The sequence below is a fragment of the Biomphalaria glabrata genome, chromosome 1, assembly GCF_947242115.1.
Source record: "Biomphalaria glabrata chromosome 1, xgBioGlab47.1, whole genome shotgun sequence".
NCBI lineage: Eukaryota > Metazoa > Mollusca > Gastropoda > Planorbidae > Biomphalaria > Biomphalaria glabrata.
Genome location: NC_074711.1, coordinates 12,621,377 through 12,642,432, shown reverse-complemented (window position 1 = coordinate 12,642,432; position 21,056 = coordinate 12,621,377). Strand labels below are relative to the sequence as shown.

At 36.6% G+C, this 21,056-nt stretch overlaps 1 protein-coding gene across 5 annotated transcripts in view; it reads right to left on the bottom strand.

The window, feature by feature from the left end:
- Positions 1–21,056, bottom strand: part of LOC106065197 (matrix metalloproteinase-21-like) — a 77,104-nt gene that overhangs the window by 28,221 nt on the left and 27,827 nt on the right. For 2 of the 5 annotated variants that reach the window (XM_056022701.1, XM_056022717.1), the window contains exon 1: positions 2,609–2,844. The exons of 2 other annotated variants lie outside the window; for them this stretch is intronic. The gene's annotated coding sequence lies outside the window, so the exon portion shown is untranslated. Of the gene's footprint in view, positions 1–2,608; positions 2,845–11,246; positions 11,469–21,056 lie in introns of those variants that run through there. One more of the 5 variants, XM_056022710.1, reaches the window with a different exon arrangement.

The window sequence follows — 21,056 nt, the reverse complement described above, 5'->3', positions numbered from 1 at the left end:
GACTGCTAAAATATTTATAGATGAGAGTTTCTAGATCTTACGTTTTTTTAATTGAAAAAAAAAAATTTAAATATTTGTTTATTTTGAATTTTGCCCTACATATACTGTTAAATGAATCAAAATGACTGCGCCTCTTCCATAAGTGTAGGTGGGTAACGGACTTGTAATTAATGTAAGGCTGTAAACTAAAGTGTAAACCAAATAGCTTCAGACAGACACTTTTAATGATACACTTTACTTTTGCAGTAGAGAGCTACTAGATTCAACGTCCAAGCAGGGAAAGGGTTGTGCAGGGGGTCAAGCAGGACGGCTGTGCAAAGAAATAGCAATAAAACAATAGTTCGTACATGATGCAATCACGTCTGCTTTCCTCCTGTACTATTTGGTGGCATCTGCTGAGCAAACAGCGAGTGGGAGGTACCAGGCGGCACTTGTCCTTTGATTCAATAAACCCCAAACCCTTTCTTAAGAGGGGGGGGGGGCGAATGTGTGTTATTTGGGGGAGGGGAAACGTGAGAGGTAAGAGGGGATGTCGAGACATTCGTCATGCCCCCTCATATTGTTGTTTACTTAACTGTTATATATAGTCACATGGAGACGACAGTTGCATTCAATGAAACGATCACCCTTTTTTTTTTTAAATCCCGCCTCCACTTCCTACTTTACACATACACACCCATATATATCTAGGGAGATTCTTTAATACTATTTTAAATACGAAAAGGTGGTTGAGAAAGACCACTTCCTACTTTACACATACACACCCATATATATAGGGAGATTCTTTAATACTATTTTAAATACGAAAAGGTGGTTGAGAAAGACTTAAGCCAAAATCGTTGGTCTCAATATACGATTGACGAGATTTCCTCCCAACTAGTTTGATAGACGAAATTATTTCCTATTGGGTAAATCGATCTATTTATGAAGAGCTTTTATTGTACAGATACACGACGCGTTTCTTCCCACAGAATTGTTTTTCATTTTAAATGTTTTTTGTTAAGCACGATATCTAAAACTGTTCCAAAGCTCTAGCTATATCATTAATTCATCAGAAAACGAAATTATTAATAGAACTTTATCTATTTATTATCTTCTTATCTTACATATAAACAAAAAAAAAGAGGATTACGCCCTACGCATGTTCCTGGGTCAATCTAGTAAAAGTAAAGTAAAGTTCCCTTTCAGACCTTGTGGTCTATAGGGTAGATGATGTAAAGGTCATCTGTTTCCGAGGCCTACGATTTACGAGGGTGTCATGTGGCCAGCACAACGACCAACCGCCTTTACTTTTCCCCAACTAATGTCAGGTACCCATTAGAGCTGGGTGGACTTATGTATAATTGCTCCTTTTTATAGTCTTCTATCCTGAAGGCTTTCCCAATTTCATGATTTTACCAAAGGTGTTACTGTAATCAAATGTAAGTATTTGTTATGACTCTTACTGTACTATTTTATGACTGTTCTTGGTTCCAAACAGAGGATGCATATACCATTATCGGCATAACCCAAAAATATGTAGGTCTATATAATATAAAAGTGTATTAATAGACCGCTGTTGACCGTAGTATATTAACTACAACCATTAGCACGCAGTAACTATACAGTAGACATATCAGGCAAATTAGAATTTGGTATCAGTAACACATGGATAGTCGGTATTTGCATTATTTCTACACTCCATATAGGCAATCGTGAACCCTTTTTTTTTTTTTTAACTGGCTTCTCTTTCTTTCTTTCTCTCCAACAATTTGTACGAAAATAAAAAGATGTCACCAAATTAACTTTTGTTTTCTTGACCGTTTACTCACTGTTTCTAAGGCAACGAAAGTGCAAGTAGTAATGATGATAACAGGGATACAATAAAAAGTGTTCGACTTCAACTCCTATCTTTACAAACAAACAGTGATACTTTTATTGGTTTAAAAAGGTTCAAATAAAAAAAAGTATCTTGAAATCTTATTTACTTTTGAGCCGTTCTGGGGGCACAAGATAATGATCTTAAAACTATTTGAAAATGAAGACTTCTAAGGACAGGCTGGAGTAACCGAGGTCAGTTTTCTCTCCAATCTAAGTGCTAAGATGTTACTAAACATACAGAGTTGGAGTTAGTCGAATGCATGAAAGCATTTCTTTATAGTCATAAAAACAAGAGTGAATGGGAAAGATCTATAGAATCTAGATATTGACTAAAATCTGCCTGCCTTTGTTTTGAAGAATTTAATCACTTCAAATCGTTTATACTGCTCTATCCAAAAATACACACACTTCTACGTACTCGTTGTGGGGATCTACCTTCACTAATGAGTTGCTTAATGAAAAAGAGATGAAATAAGTTCTAGATCATTTAATGAGTTTAATCCATGGGAAAATGAAGAGAGAAGCTAAACACATGTTAAAAATTATACAATTAGATAGCCACATCTAGCTTCTGCAGGACAACTGTAAAATACAATTATAAAGAAAAGTTGAAATAAAGGCGAAATGTATTTTTTCCGATAAGTAATTGAGTTCGTAGGGAAACAAACATTAAAAGAGATAAAGGCCTGTCTATCGATTACAATTTGAAAATGAATGTTATTGTTTACAATCTAAACATGTAACTTACTTTCCACAATGAATATATTTATATCACTATCACAATCAAATAAAAACTCCATCAGAACCAATCACTATATGTAGAGAGAATAGAATCGAATGTCTGTTGACAGTCCATTAGGTCTAGCAGCGCACGACCAGACTACAAGTCTAGATCTACATCTACTAACAGCCAAAATGTAACCACGATTTTCTCCCGAGACATTTGCACTGTACTTGCCGACGTTGAAAACGCAAAACGTGAATAGTGGTGGGATTGTTAAGTCGGTGTGTAGAACAGGGGCAGGTAAGCGGGTCACCCAGGGGGACACCGCTACACGGGGAGCTTCCGTTTCTCTGACCTTTTCGGTGCTGTTCTATTACTCTATTATTATCATTTTAGGAAGTGCTTACTCTGCGGTAAGGGGGGGAGGGGGTATATAATACAGAATAAAAATATAAGTGGAACAAGTCTGTTTTAACAACATAGGAGACCCTGATCTGGGTAAAGTGGTGCACTTAGACCCCATCTCCACCCCCCCCCTTTTTTTTTTTAATATCACTTCCTGTGATTAAAAAAAAAGTAATTGTTAAAGTAAACCTCTTTTTAAAAAGAGATCTTAATGATCTAATGCATAAATATTTTTTTAATTTGAATTACAAAATGATGAATGATTTCCTTCTTAATTTTTGCTTCTGTTTTCAAATTCTGTTCAGCAAGAGATTGATGCGTGTGTTTATTTCAATGTCAGTTTCTTAAAATGAAGTCCCTAAATCAGATCTCAACTATCCACAGTTAACATTTCTATAATATCCCATTAGCCAGATTGGAAAGACTAAAACAAAAAATAACACATTCAAACCCAACGATTTGATACGAAAGCAGGCAAACAAAAAACTATTTGTAGACCCATAGCAAAGACACATAGTGTTATAATATTTATTGAGATTTTCTTTTTGAAGTTTTACATTGAATATTCATCGTTTTTTTTTTTTTTTGTTGTCGGTCTAAATGCTTATAGTCTCGTCCAACATAACGTTCAATTAATGTGACATTAACATAATGCATTACATCGAATATTGGAAAGTAGCTGTACTTAATCTCAACGTATTCATAGTCAACAGGGTGCTCATTACGCATGCGTGTACTTCATCCTTCAAACGTATGAAAGTTTTATTTGATGCAACCCCCCCCCCCCCATAAACACGCACACACACACACAATCCCTCCCCCCCCCCCACAAAAAAAAAACAACAACCGAACTATTTTTTTAATTAGTATATTGGAAGGGGAGGCGAAGGGCCATTCCGATGAATGGCTTATATAACAGTTTTAGTTAAATGATCTTTACAATTAGGCGTAGCCTATCAATACCTATAATTGTTTGGTTTGTCCAGGGCGTGCCAGGGATTAACTAAATTACCACGAAGACATATAGAAAGCTAATGAGCAAAATGAAAGCAGCTGACTGTTAATTGAATCAGTAACGTGTTGGTGTTGGGACTGACAAAATAAAAATACACGTCCCAGTGCATTGTACTATGTGTTTATATAGTATAGCATAGTATGGCATAGTATAGAATAGTATAGTATCCTCCCTATGAAAGTAAATATCTTGTTTTTCCCTGGCACTGGTATTTGTGGAGACAACGTTAGGTTTCTACTTTCAATGTTATCTGATACCTTCTTCTAGTATGAGAATGAAAAGAAAACTAAATAAGAGATGGACCTGATGTTGAGTTCCTCTCTCTAGTCTCTTTTTTTTGTTTACCTGGCATTCAACAATGTAAAAATGAAGAGTTCTTCCCCTCCCTTCTTTATTTGGTTACATGACTATCCGCGATGTGTTCACTGTGTACACGTTTAGGATTCGAAAAGATGTAGTGAACGTGTCTGTTAGGAAACTCAATGAGATACATAATGTTTGAACTAGTCCCTTCACATTCTGAATATAATGATAACCTTCCGCAGGGCGGCGGGGGAAGGCACCGGACAAGGTTAGAACACGGGAACTTTTACATCCAATGATTGACTGGTTATTTCATTGATTAAATTAATAGTATTAATTAAATAATAGTAGGAATTAAAAAAAACAACTTTTTTCGATTGTTCCATTAAAACGAGAAAAGTGAAGAAGTGAACGTGTGCTCCACTTGAAACGCTCAATTTTTGTGTTGACAATATCTCATACACATAAACACACCTAGATCTATAGAGAATAATGACTACTTAAAGTCTCAGGCAGATCCCACACCTCAGAGAAACAATATCTAGAGAATCTTTTCTTTCTTCAATTCCTTAGCAAGGTCTGATCAAAAAGAGAAGACAACTTTGAAATGCATAGTACAAATGTAAGCAAAGTTGATTTATGTTCTAGGACTTACTCGGTACTAAGATTTATTTGTTCAGTTTGAAATCATTTAAAGAAACAAAAACTTTGCCTTTGAAAGTAACTGGAGCCTTAGAAACGTAACAAACTTTTCAGTCAAATTGATCTTGTGATACAAATTTCTACCGTCACAGGGTGACATAAAGTCTGACCTCTTCTAAATATCAGCGTTTGTCTGTGTTCGTGTGTCCATGTGTAGTACTATCTACAGGCACGGAATAGCAGCTCTGACCCGTACACTAATTACCTCAAACCACTGTAACTCATGCATCTAGTCGAGAGTCCAGTACCAGACATTTGAAATATTGCTTAAGAGTACGCATCTTTGCTTTTAACAATCATTTCCTATTTTGATTTTGATTCATCCTACTTTGAAACAACATCTTGAACAAAAAAAGAGTATAATTTAATTTTGCTCCGCCAATCACATTGGTGTATATCACATGTTACTGTAAGTTAATGTACATTTTTAAATAGAAGTACTTTGGTCCACTGAACTGCAGAACTTTAGTCTTTTTTTTTTCCACACCATTTTCGTTTGGAATACATTTTTTGGCATACTCCTAACTCACGGCCTCCTAATTTTTTTATCACTTCCCCAAAATCCACCATCGTAACTAATGAGAATATATAGGCCTATATATAGAGAGATATTTGATTTTGAAACGAATTACAAAACAGATGGCAAATCTACAAACAATGGCAAGCTTCTGTAGTAGCAGTAGACCGATTAGTAAACACTTTATTTTGCTTTTGCCGAAAATGTTTGTCAACATAATAACAATAATAATTTATGGCTTTTATATAGCGCCACTTTCATGCTTATAGCATGCTCAGAGCGCTATGGCCCAATCTCATTTGTGGATCAGTGGGGGAAGGGGGTATCTGGGAGAAGGTCTTCCGTGCTGCCCTTGGGCGCTCAGTAAACACGACTCGAGTCGGGTGTGGAACCTCGAGCCCCCTTCATAGATAGCCAAGCCAAGCCAAGTTCAAACGTACTTGGCCTCTCGACCACGCTTCCCACATACTCTATATTTGACAAGCTTCTCTTTCTTAATGTACCTTCGCTTTCGCTATATTTCTTACATCCAGAGCTTCAAACATGTGTTGTATCTGCTTTGATCTTTTTTTTTTTCAAAAGTTTCTTTTTTGTATATGCAATTCACAGATGAAATGGTTATCAAAGCTTATTAACTAATAATGACCCAGAACTCTGAGAACAATTGATTCTAACAAGCTTAGACCTGTATAGTCATTGCATTATTGCATTCAATAAGCTAAAAGTAGATCATATCCCAGAAATCAATTCGGTGCACGGTGCATCAAATTTTACCACAAAATAGAGCGGGAGATTTGTTTGACTCGTGAGAAAAATTCATTTAGACTGACAAACTTGTTTTTTTCCTCATAAAATTATTTAGTTAGTAATGTCATAACAATTTTATCCATATCCGATATCAAAAACCTTGTTTTTTCATATAGATTAATTGCGTGCTTTTTTTTTTTATTAAGCAAAAATTAAATGTCACCCGAGTTAATCAACATCTTTTAAAGAGATGGGGATGGATCTAGATTCTAGATCTAGAAGAACTTGACAAAGACAGTGATATTCAAACTATATTCTCATTGAGTTTTTCAAACCTATCTTTCTTTGTCAATAACTAGATTTATTAACAACTTTGAAAAGGCATAGCTAATAGAGAATTACTTAACTTGGAATAAACACAAACTAAGAAAGAGGAATATATGTATGTATATATATGTAAAGAAGTGCCATGCACACCATGCCAGGAAGAGGTCTGGAACTTGGCAGTCTGAGGAAGTTTTAAAGACAAAGCACTTTGATGAATGTATTATCTGCTGCAAGACGACAGTGTAATATTAACTTCATGTTTAAATATGGTCTTAGCACAGGATGGCAGAAGAAAATGTCATAAAATATTTATAGGAAAAGAATAAAAGACATTTTAATTAGTTAAAATTTCAAAATTAAAAAAAATCTATATACATTTTTCAAAATGTCTCTCTGTCATCCTGTAAGAAGATAGTGTGCTTATCAATATACCAAATTTCAGACCTGTAGCTGTAATGATTATTTCAGAAACATGTTCCTAAAAATGAGGTGATTTGACCCCTCGACCCCCCCCCCTCACCCCCCATATGATGAAAAAAGTTGAATTTCATTTTAAAAAATATTTGTAAAGGCATATTATGTGTTCCTATAATCAAATGTATCATTTGAATACATTACATAGCCTAAAATGTTAAAAAAATAAATTTTCAAGGTAGATGACCTCCTTAAACAGCTCCATCTGGGTGAAAAATTTGGGATCCTAGTGGGAACATTGCAAAAGAGTTCATTTAGCTGCATCAAATTCCCTTTTGCTATCTTATTTAGTGTATTTCTACACAAACCTTTCAGATTGAGCAATATAAGTAATAGCTCAATGGTCAATTCTTTGTAGTCAGATTGAAATAAAGCTTGGAACCTACAAACAGAAACGGCTAGATTATTTTTTTTTTTAAATATTGGAGGCCTTCAGTGTTGTTGTTTCTTTTTTTTTTTTTTTTGTTTTCTAAATAATTAGAAATGTATACAGAGGATAACTTGTTTGAGAACTAACTTTCAGTTCGAATGGCACCTATCATTCGAGATATCAACGAATTCTTCGAATGGACCATTCATGTTTGAATGACCAGACGGATGCAACAACACTACGCTTGTCACTCCAAACTGTTGATCCAAGCGGCCACATGGTATCACTTTGAAAAGTCCCTACGGCACGTGCTTTCACTCTTGTGAACTCGACACTACTCACAGCAAGGTGGCAAACAGAAACCTGCTGGGGCGGGGGAGTCAGGCGTATAAGAAAGTTCCACTCATTCTCCTAATGGGAGGAAATATTCTGGGTGGAGAAGCTGCCGAAGGTGAAGGGAGAACGCTATAAATAACGAACTATGAGTCAGTAGGTAAAAAAAAAAAACAACAACTGTTGTGACGGGGAGGAGAAAAGGTCCCCGGGAAACTATCACATTCTCGTCATCTCAATGCACTCAGGTGCCTGCTGTACTCGCTTAGATAAGTTCAAGTAGAGACTTAGAAATATAGCACCGCAGATGATTCATTTGAGTTGATCTTTGATTGTATTTGAGTTGATCTATGATTGTATCGTGACTGCGACCAGTTTAAATTTCACGTAGTGATCACATTTCATCACGATCTATTTCTACCGGCTTTTTTTTTTTAACGCAGTGCCAAAACTAGCGGGATAGTTAACTGGATACAGTGTATATAGATCTACATACAAATATAACATTGATAAGTGAAAGTTGAACACTTGATAGGCTGAAGAAGACAATGGACATATTTAATTGATCTACGTTAATATTTGTAGTAAATAAGCAAGACATATTTGTATACAAACCGTACTTAAGCTAATGCGATGTCAAGGTTTTGATCGTTCGTCATAATTTGAGTTCGAGTTGGACGTAGTTATTGAGGGAATTGGGGCAGCAGTCAGTCTGTTTAGAGCTCATTTTAGGTCAAGTTTCATTTTTTTTTTTTTTTAATACTACTTCTGACATCTCTATGAAGATGCAAACAATGTACTAATTCTCTGAATATGAGATACTAGATTTGGAAAACTAGATTTCAACAAACTCAGGTAGAACATATTAATAGTGGAACATTAAGAAATCATTTTTTGAGTTTTTTTGTTTTGTTTTTTTATTTATTTTTTTTTTTTAAAACATCGGATTCCAAGTAATTTAAGCTGCAAGTCTGGTTTCACTATTCCATAGTGCACATAAAAACATACTGAAAATTTCTAAAACTTTTTCAATTGTATTTAACTTTTAAAAAAATCTTCATTCAAATTCGGCATAAAGTTTGCTTCAAGTTATCTTCATAATCCTAAGTTCGTCTCGGGAGAAGTGTGAACATAAATATTCTAGACTCTACACAGAGTGGTACACATGTAAAGGGAGTTAATTAGAAATCAAAAGCTTTTATGTTACTTCCGCATCGAGAAATTCAGTTTGAAAACATATAAATAGAGAATTGAAGTTTATATCGAGAGTCCAGATATCAGTCTGGCCATTCAATAAGTTTGAAATTTCATGTGAAGTCTAATTTTGTTAATGTATGATTGAATTTGGATTATAATGTGTATTATTGCATGGTTCAATCTTTTCATATGATTTCAACGCGAGTATTTAAAATTATTTGAATTCCTAATGAGGAATTGGGTCAGTTCTCCATCTAAAACATAGGCCTATATCTCCGACTACAAACGGAACTTGATTCATCTGATACAATGTCTGAATGAATTATGGCTTATTATCCATTCATTTTCATTGTTACAGTCCCAATTATAGTGAATTAATTGAATATTCTTTGTATCTTACCATCTAATTGTGATACAATTGTTTATACATTTTTTTTTATAGTGTAATAGTTTTTAAATTTTAAATATTTGTATTACTATTAATATAAAATACGTAACGGTCCAGGGTTGGGCGTTGTTAGCCCATCGCAGGCTACAACAGTGAATGTATCTTCGTTCATGACCTATGATGCACCTATGTTCTTTTTCAGTTTAGATCAAATTTATAGTAATAGTGATTCATCGTTATTTTTGTTCACCGAAGACATAAATTGTCCACATCTGAAATGATTAATCGCCAACAACGACCCTGTATGCCTCCCACGCCGTGGTGGCCACTTTCAGTCATGTGTGTGTACCAAACTGTTTCTAAGACATGTGCCGAACAGTCATGTAGGAGTTCTCGTGCCTTTTTCATATTCAGATACATTGCGATGAGCTATGAATAACTAAACTGACCTGATTCGTTGGAGTTTACTTAATGATACTTTGCCTTGCACTAGTCAGTGGCTAAAATTAAGGGCTATTTTAGGGTCCTTACTTGTCTGCCGGCCGAGAAATTTACGTTGATCCCTAGAATAAATAGTATCTATTTTATTTTTATTTTTTTTCTATCGCCACATTTGTGTGTGTGTGTGTGTGTTTCGTTTGGATTCTGTTAACAATGAGAAAACTGTTCATTAAAAAAAATTACCTCGTGACTGATTTTTGTGACGTGAAAATTTATTAATTTATTGAGTGAACGCTTACACAAAAAAAAAAGCCAATTGTTTCAATAGAGATATGTAATGCGAAGTATTTAGGAAAGAATACGTCAAATCACACATCAGTCTATCTTACATGTTAGAACTAAAGTATAGGGAATTATGATAAACACATTTCTATACGCCCAGACAGAAAAAAAATGTGACAATTTTTCGTAAATCTTCCCCAATATAAAATCCTTCGGGCCCTGACCACTCCCTCACGGATCACTAATCCCTCAGTTGCCGCGCACGATATAGTAGGAAGAACATTGACTTGTTATCACTTAACTTAAGCCTAGAACAAATAAGCCATTTTCACGATCAAAATCGCAGCTGTGAAAGTTACCAAAAACCTTTTTTTTTTAATTCGCTATGCCGACCTCGTATGTTTTTAAAGCCTACATTTTAAATATTTAAAGTACACATTGTATTTCCTTCGCTTTACGCACTTATTAAACTATTGTGATGCGAAACTTTCATTCCAGTTTTTTTTTTATTTAAGTTTATCTTTACACAAATATACATCTTCAGTCTAATTCTTTTGTAGATCTAGATACTTTTCAGTGAGTGTGTGAGATTATGCTAAGATTAGTGTGATTATCAGATGTGTGGAGAAGTTAGTAGTTTCAAATTTAAAGACTGTAGTTAACAATTTTAGAACGATTAGATCTACATCCTCATGTAGGCCTCTGTTCTAAATCAAACATGGAATATAAGTGAATAGAAGGGCCTATTAAAAGTGTTTGTGTTTTTGAGGGGGAATAGTATGGTTTGTGAAGATGAATAATTCTAAATAAATTTAAATCTTTAACTGACAGAATTTAAAAAATATGTACACTGAGGACCAAGTGGGAAAAGTGATGCTTCTTTTTTCAAACTGTAGCGCGGGGAAATATATAAGCTCTGGTACATTCCTAAGTAGTAAGCATGATTATGAACCTAAGTAGAACAATTTTGAAAGTTGTATTACATAGTAGTCGTAAATCTGTTTTAGTGAGAAAAAAACAACACACAAACTGTATTGACATATCCTAATGAGAAACTAGTCATATTCTATTTGAGAAAAACAAATATTTCACTACAGTTCTATATATATATATAGATTCTATAGTATCTTTATGAGAAAGAGAGAGGGAGACTTAACTAACCTGTTGAACTGACTAGTATAATATGCACGTAGGCGATTCTGAAATGAATATTCACTGCATCAACTAGAAACACTTTGTGCGAATGATGATGAAACTTTCCTTGGTATTCCCTTTCACATGTGTTCCCTACATGATCCATCCATCAAATATTTAATTTATCTTCAACTCACAAGAGTTCTCCAGAAAGCCCAACACAAAGGCTACCGCATTAATCTCTTACCATCGTTCCTTTTTTTTTCTTTTTTTTTTCTTTAAACTAGAGCATGTCTCACTGAACATTGAAAAAGGAGGAAGGCGGGGGTCAAAGTTCACAATGCTGTTAACCAAAATACAACAAGTCGACTATTTTACTTTACCTGTACCGACACATTCAATTGTTTGTCTATTTGTTTTCTTTTAAATATATATATATAAAGTAGGTTAAGTATCAAAGTATGGTAGAATGGTTATAAATAATATAATATATGTATCACACATTGTAGTGTATTTTTGTTAGTGCATAGGATAGGTGTCCGTTCTAGATATAGACATGGGGCATAAACACAACGTTTAGCCTTTTATCCATTTCAAACGTTTATAAACGTTTGCTTTGAGACAAAACATTGGCGTAGCTGAATAGAAAACTGTCCATGCCCTTAGAATCGAAAGGATACTTTAGTGAACAAAACAAAACACGAAACAAAAAGAAAAGAACGGTGGTCAATTTAGAGTTCTTCTTGTTGACGTATCTGTTGGGAGGGGGGGGGACACTCCTAGTAGCTCTTTTTATGAGGATTATTTCAAGAAGAACGAAAAAGTATCTCTTCGGATTTTATAATAAACCATTCTAGTCTTCTTCCTAGTCTGAATTTGGGAATCTCGTTTTGATTGTGTAACATGACGAACTTTGATTAATAAGCTAGTCATATGGTCAGGTGTCATGCCATGTCATTAGATTTAGCAAGGTTGACGTTCTACAAAATCTTGAAGTTCAAAATTCACCTGGATTCGAACTCGATACCGCTCATTTCGTAAGGCAAGCGGTTTTACACCAAACGCCACACATTACTTATTGTATTTATAATCTAGAGAAACCTATTCACTGTCAATGTACCGAATAGCTTAGTGTTGCTGCTGGACTAATTTCGGAGAGGTCTGGTTGTTCGTGAAGAACTGGGCCACGGATTTTTTAATTTTTTTTTTTAAATGGCTCAAAGTAGGTCACTATTTTCTAGTAGACGAACTAAAAGACAGGCAAAGGTAATTAAGGAAGGCAAATAGTGGTAACGAGACATACACAGCAAAAGGTGACTTACACTTGTCCGTCGCCGCTAGTAGAACAGGCGATACTACGGAAACAAATAGAGAGAGAGAGAGCAATGTGAGTTAGAGCGATGTGACAGATACTGTATAAAGCAATGTGACTAGAGATACTCTAGAGTCTAGAGAGATGTTACTTAGATACTATAAAGCAATGTGACTAGAGATACTCTAGAGTCTAGAGAGATGTTACTTTGATACTATAAAGCAATGTGACTAGAGATACTCTAGAGAGATGTTACTTGGATACTATAAAGCAATGTGACTAGAGATACTCTAGAGAGATGTTACTTAGATACTATAAAGCAATGTGACTAGAGATACTCTAGAGTCTAGAGAGATGTTACTTGGATACTATAAAGCAATGTGACTAGAGATACTCTAGAGAGATGTTACTTAGATACTATAAAGCAATGTGACTAGAGATACTCTAGAGAGATGTTACTTAGATACTATAAAGCAATGTGACTAGAGATACTTGTGGTGAAATAGTTGCTATTTGTTTATGTTTGTGTAACGTCGTGAGAATGTGTTCACAACATTGATCTAGTGTGCTACAGTCCAAGTCTCTTTCGTAAGTTCATGTGTCGTTCTAGTTTAATAAAGCCTTGTTTTAGGTTAATCTTCAGTGTTCTTTATTTCTTATTACAATTTATTAAACTAGAAATTTTCAATTCCATGGATCTATGTGCCTCACGTATCTTTTTTGGATTTTCGTTCAACACTATTCTCAGTCTGTAAGTAAAAGTAGTAATACAAATGGAACGTCTATTTAGGCCAAAAGAGCTAGACATAGAGCCTAGCTCGCCATCGGCTGCCGAGAAGTGGCTGCACTGGCTGAGAACATTTGAGAATTTCATCTCCTCAGTCTCTCATTGCGAGATTGACAAAAAGAAATTACTAGAAAACTACGTTTCTTCGAGCGTATTTCAGTACATAAGTGAGTGTACAACGTTCGAAGAATCAATCAAAGTTCTACAAAATGTCTACGTGAAGCCTAAAAGCGAAATTTTTGCACGGCACATGATAACTCTTTGTCGACAAGAGAACGGACAAACCGTTGACTCCTTCCTACTTAAGCTTAAAAGTATGGCCAAAGACTGTGACTTCAAAGCTGTCACCGCTGAAGAACACAGAGATATCTTCGTAAGAGACGCCTTCATTACTGGACTGGCTTCAAACAGCATAAGGCTGCGACTCTTAGAGAAATCTACTCTAACTCTACAGTGCGCCTATGAAGAGGCAAGACAACTCGAATATGCCCATAACCATGCCATGGCGTATAACATCCACTCTGAAACTCCCTGTGGAGCTAGCGCCGACGAGGAGAGCCTTTCTCCAATGACAAAAGTAGAACACGAGGTGAGTGCGGCGACTAGTAAAAGATGTTTCTTTTGTGGAAACAGCCCACATCAACGCTTTAGATGTCCGGCCCGTGACGCTACATGCAACTTGTGCGGTAAGAGGGGCCATTTCCAGAAAGTCTGTAAATCGACCAGACAGACACTCAAATCTACAACCTCAGCCATAGTGAAAGCAGATGATGACACGTCTCGGACTACCACCGTTGGATCTTCCTGGGCATCGACACCAGCGTCCGGTCTTACTAAATCTACTATTTCAATACTCGTCAATGGAGTACCATTGAAGGCTCTCGTAGATACGGGGAGCAGTGAAAGTTATATATCTTCTTCAATTGCTAAAAGGTACAAATGGAAATTAGAAACGTCCAGAAACAGAATCTACATGGCCTCTACACATCTTTCTCGCACTACTCACGGCCATATTTTCGCTAAAATAAAGTACAAAGATGAACAATATGAAAGTGTTAAGCTCTCACTACTAGATGGACTAGTATCTGATGTAATCTTAGGGCTAGATTTCATCAGCCAGCACGAAAAACTGATGATCCCATTTGATGGAAAACGAAGCACTCTCCAGGTCTGTACGCTGAAAGCTGCACGAGTTGAAGCCCCTCGCCTCTTCGCTAATCTGGCTCCTAACTGCCATCCCATAGCCACTAAATCTAGAAAATATTCTATGCCTGACTCCAAATTCATTCAAACTGAAATCAAGAGACTTCTATCTGACAAAATTATTGAGCCTTCCACGTCCCCGTGGCGAGCCCAGATAATTGTAACAACGAATGAAAGGCACAAAAAGAGAATGGTTATCGACTATAGCCAAACCATCAATCGATTCACTTACCTCGACGCGTATCCCGTGCCAAAAGTGGATGAACTTGTGTAGGAAATATCTAAATACTCAATGTACAGTACATTTGACCTCAAAAGCGCTTACCACCAGATACCTATCAGAGATGATGAAAAGCAGTACACGGCGTTCGAGGCTGGCGGAAAGCTTTATCAGTTTTGCCGCATTCCTTTTGGAGTGACAAACGGAGTCGCCGCATTTCAAAGGACGATCAACACAATAATTGAGGAGGCAGGGCTACAGGACACGTTCGCTTACGTGGATAACGTTACCATCTGCGGACTTGACTCCATTAGCCACGACCAGAATCTACAGAGATTTCTCAATGCCGCTAAAAAGTACGGTATCACCTTCAACAATGATAAAAGTGCTATTGCGACTAATAAAGTATGCCTCCTAGGCTACGAAATCTCACAAGGGCAATTAAGACCAGACCCCGAAAGATTTCAAGCATTGAAAAACCTACCTCCACCACAAGACATGAAATCACAAAAGCGGGTGATTGGACTACTGTCCTATTATTCTCAATGGATCCCAAATTTCTCCAACAAGATCCATTTATTGGTGAACAACAAAGCCTTTCCTCCCCCTTAACAAGTACAACAAGCTTTTAAACAGCTAAAACACGAACTTGAAAACGCTGCTGTGTCGACGATAGACTACAATCGACCACTAACAGTCGAAACAGATGCCTCTGACATCGCGATTGCCGCCACTCTTAATCAAGACGGCCGTCCTGTCGCCTTCTTTTCAAGAACACTCACTAATAGTGAACGCAGGCACTCAGCAGTGGAAAAGGAAGCATACGCTATCGTAGAAGCCCTGAGAAAATGGCAACATTACCTTATCAGTAGACCCTTCACATTGGTTACAGATCAACGCTCAGTGTCTTTTATGTTTGACCAGCAGAACAAGGGCAAGATCAAAAACGAAAAGATTCAAAGATGGCGACTGGAGCTTAGTTGTTTCCAATATGACGTCGTATATCGACCCGGGAAACAAAACGCTGCGGCGGATACCTTTTCAAGGAACCACTTTGCGTCAGCAATGACTGGAGAAGACCTCAAACTGTTACACAACAACCTCTGTCACCCAGGGGTCACGAGACTCCTCCATTTCGTTCGGACTAAGAACTTACCTTTTTCCTGCGAGGACGTCCGCAAAGTGGTAAACCAATGTAAAACTTGCGCTGAACTGAAGCCTAGATTCTTCAAACAGTTTTCAGGCACCCTCATCAAAGCTACCCAACCATTTCAGAGAGTAAGCATTGATTTTAAGGGGCCACTCCCATCTGCTACTCACAATAAATACTTATTAACAATGGTGGATGAGTACTCACGCTTCCCATTTGCCTACCCATGTCCCGATATGTCCCCATCCACTGTCATAAAGTGTTTAAATCAGCTGTTTTCCTTTGTTGGGATGCCAGAGTACGTCCATTCCGACAGAGGTACGTCCTTTATGTCGAGGGAGGTGCAATCCTTTCTGCACGAGAGGGGAATAGCTACAAGTAGAGCAACCGCCTTTAATCCTTCAGGCAACGGACAAATTGAACGACTAAACAAAACTCTATGGAACGCTGTTACTTTAGCACTGAAAGACCTCGATCTCCCGATCTCGAGATGGGAGCTTGTCTTGAACCAGGCCCTATACTCGATTAGATCATTACTATCTACGGCAACAAACGAAACTCCACATGAGAGAGTTTTCCGGTTCAACCGGAAATCCTCCTTCGGGATATCTATCCCCACTTGGCTATCTAGCCCAGGTAGAGTGTTGCTGAGAAGAGAGAACCGATCTTCAAAGTATGATCCTCTCACGGAGGAAGTCGAATTGCTGATGTGCAACCCCCAATATGCTGTCGTACGGTTGCCCAGCGGTAAAGAGGAGACGGTCTCTCTAAGACGCTTGGCTCCCACCCCCTCCCCATCCACAACAACAAGTGAACCTTCGTTCTTCCCTCAGGGTGAGGATAATGAATATCCTCCAGAAACTCAAAACACGGAAGTACCAGTCAACACCCCTACGGTGATACAAGAAAGGAAAGAACCCCTGGTAGGCTCTGAGGACCTCCGAGCGCTTCCTCTTGAAAATACCCCACTTGACGCTCAGGAACTCACTAGTGACTCCCAAACTGTAGAACAGGATAGTCAACCCCGTTACAACTTGAGAGAGAGAAGAACCAGACCGAACTATAGAGTCTAGAGTTGTTCCTTTATTGCACTACCTATGTTCTACATAAACTGGCATTGTTTATCTCTTGCTACTGATACTAGAGTTTACTTTTCACTTACTTACGTACATGTCTACTTACTACACTATTTGTTAATATTTAAAACAGAAACTAGTAATTGTTTATAAGTCATACAACAGATACTGGTTTTTAGGTTTCTTTGCATCACCATTCACTATTGTTTACAAGAGAAATTAATATTTCGTCACTATTTATTGATCTATTGTATTACAGGCACTGGCATTCTCTTTTATTTATGCTATTGGCCTACTATATTACTATACTTGCTATTTTAATTCTAGGCGGGGTGAATGTGGTGAAATAGTTGCTATTTGTTTATGTTTGTGTAACGTCGTGAGAATGTGTTCACAACATTGATCTAGTGTGCTACAGTCCAAGTCTCTTTCGTCAGTTCATGTGTCGTTCTAGTTTAATAAAGCCTTGTTTTAGGTTAATCTTCAGTGTTCTTTATTTCTTATTACAATACTCTAGAGAGATGTTACTTAGATACTATAAAGCAATGTGACTAGAGATACTCTAGAGTCTAGAGAGATGTTACTTTGATACTATAAAGCAATGTGACTAGAGATACTCTAGAGAGATGTTACTTAGATACTATAAAGCAATGTGACTAGAGATACTCTAGAGAGATGTTACTTGGATACTATAAAGCAATGTGACTAGAGATACTCTAGAGAGATGTTACTTAGATACTATAAAGCAATGTGACTAGAGATACTCTAGAGAGATGTTACTTGGATACTATAAAGCAATGTGACTAGAGATACTCTAGAGAGATGTTACTTAGATACTATAAAGCAATGTGACTAGAGATACTCTAGAAAGATGTTACTTAGATACTATAAAGCAATGTGATTAGAGATACTATAGAGCGATGTGACAGATACCATAAAGCAATGTGACTAGAGATACTCTAGGGAGATGTTACTTGGATACTATAAAGCAATGTGACTAGAGATACTCTAGAGAGATGTTACTTGGATACTATAAAGCAATGTGACTAGAGATACTCTAGAGAGATGTTACTTAGATACTATAAAGCAATGTGATTAGAGATACTATAGAGCGATGTGACAGATACCATAAAGCAATGTGACTAGAGATACTCTAGAGAGATGTTACTTAGATACTATAAAGCAATGTGACTAGAGATACTCTAGAGAGATGTTACTTGGATACTATAAAGCAATGTGACTAGAGATACTCTAGAGAGATGTTACTTAGATACTATAAAGCAATGTGACTAGAGATACTCTAGAGAGATGTTACTTAGATACTATAAAGCAATGTGATTAGAGATACTATAGAGCGATGTGACAGATACCATAAAGCAATGTGACTAGAGATACTCTAGAGAGATGTTACTTAGATACTATAAAGCAATGTGATTAGAGATACTCTAGAGAGATGTTACTTAGATACTATAAAGCAATGTGACTAGAGATACTCTAGAGAGATGTTACTTAGATACTATAAAGCAATGTGATTAGAGATACTCTAGAGAGATGTTACTTAGATACTATAAAGCAATGTGATTAGAGATACTCTAGAGAGATGTTACTTGGATACTATAAAGCAATGTGACTAGAGATACTCTAGAGAGATGTTACTTAGATACTATAAAGCAGTGTGACTAGAGATACTCTAGAGAGATGTTACTTGGATACTAATAGAGAGAGAGCAATGTGAGTTAGAGCGATGTGACAGATACTGTATAAAGCAATGTGACTAGAGATACTCTAGAGTCTAGAGAGATGTTACTTAGATACTATAAAGCAATGTGACTAGAGATACTCTAGAGAGATGTTACTTAGATACTATAAAGCAATGTGACTAGAGATACTCTAGAGAGATGTTACTTAGATACTATAAAGCAATGTGATTAGAGATACTATAGAGCGATGTGACAGATACCATAAAGCAATGTGACTAGAGATACTCTAGAGAGATGTTACTTGGATACTATAAAGCAATGTGATTAGAGATACTATAGAGCGATGTGACAGATACCATAAAGCAATGTGACTAGAGATACTCTAGAGAGATGTTACTTGGATACTATAAAGCAATGTGACTAGAGATACTCTAGAGAAATGTTACTTAGATACTATAAAGCAATGTGACTAGAGATACTCTAGAGAGATGTTACTTGGATACTATAAAGCAATGTGACTAGAGATACTCTAGAGAAATGTTACTTAGATACTATAAAGCAATGTGACTAGAGATACTCTAGAAAGATGTTACTTAGATACTATAAAGCAATGTGACTAGAGTAACTCTAGAGAGATGTTACTTAGATACTATAAAGCAGTGTGACTAGAGATACTATAGAGCGATGTGACAGATACCATAAAGCAATGTGACTAGAGATACTCTAGAGAGATGTTACTTAGATACCATAAAGCAATGTGACTAGAAATACGCTAGAGAAATGTTACTTAGATACCATAAAGCAATGTGACTAGAGATACTCTAGAGAGATGTGAGTTAGATATTATAGAGCAATCTAAACAAAACTATGCAGTTTATCACAGGCGGTTAATGTGTAGACTTGCAATGAATGTGGACTTAAGGAATGAAAGTCTAATAAGTTTTCTCGGATTCATTGTGGTATGCTCATGTCAACCTCATTTCACGGCTGCTGCTCGGTAGAGAGAGAGAGAGAGAGAGAGAGAGACATTTTCTAACAGCAACAGTTTTGCAGCTATGTACATTAGTTAAAGCACATAAAGAGATTCTCGGACGCCTGTCACATCCCTGATTGGGAAACTGAGGCAAATTTAGACTCAAATCCCCGAAACAGTTCTGATTGAGTTACCTTTCGGTTACTTCATGTTGTTGAAGATTGTAGCTTTGATCCCTTGGTAGTAGTGGCCATTACCTTCGTCAAGATGCTTCGCCCCAACTTTTTCTAGACACTCAGATAAGCATCCATCCATCCAGCCGAGACAGATGTCAGCCACATTTCTTTTGTACCTTCAAGACTGTACTTTGTGTTGACTTTTTACAGCGTCATAGTATTACACACAGATGACAAAAGGAGTTTGTATTTCATACAAACTCGTCAACGGTCGTACTTACACATTAACACTAACACCTAGATCACATTAACAACATCAGTGACCTCTAATATTTTTTTTTTGTAGTCTTGCTAGAGTTCTGAATAGCCATGCTGTCCTCACAGCTATCTCTGTATAACCAACAACCTTTTTGTTTTAGAGAAGAAAAAAAAAGGGGGGGGGGGGTTTACAAATATACGGATATGATACTCATAGTACATTTTAAAAGCTTTCGGGGGAAAATATTTGAACACTATGAAGATGTTAGTGAAATTCTAATTTCCTACAAATCGCTAGATCTAGCCTAAAACATTTTGATGATCAACTCATTGAGATTCGCTGGAAATGTACGGAACTTGCAAGACGTTGTGCTAGTGACACCAAGGGTTGCCATTGATTGTCGCCAGATAACGCAAGCAGATTTAAAGTGAATACAAATTTCATGACCTTGTAATAAAGGGGAAAAAAAGCTGGCGCCTCATCTTCTCTTGAGCGTAGCAAATAGATAAAAGGTTCGTTTTAGAACCAGATACCCTTTTGTAAATACATTTACACTTGATGATAGCCTTCATGGGCATTGTTGATTTATGCATTTACCGTGAACAAAGAAAAAAAGTGATAGTTGGGAAAAGATAAATAAAGCTATTGGACCTGTCAGATATTCAAGTTCATTGATCGAGTAGGAATGTAGAAAATAGAGTATTGGAAGGCAAAACTAGTACATTTAAATTAATGAACGATTTCTATGGGGAAAAAAAGAGATTAACTGTTATAGTGTTGTTAGCATTTAATCTGTAGATACATCTGAATTATTTCAAGTCCTTTTATTACGACAGAGTCGATGAAACGTTAGCTGCATTAGCCGCTTCATTACTTGGTTTCCACTCGTAACATCATCGATACTTTCAAATTCTGAGCTTCATACACATTTCCTTCAACATCTCTCCTATTCTTTCTCTTTTCTCTCTCTCTCTCTCTCTC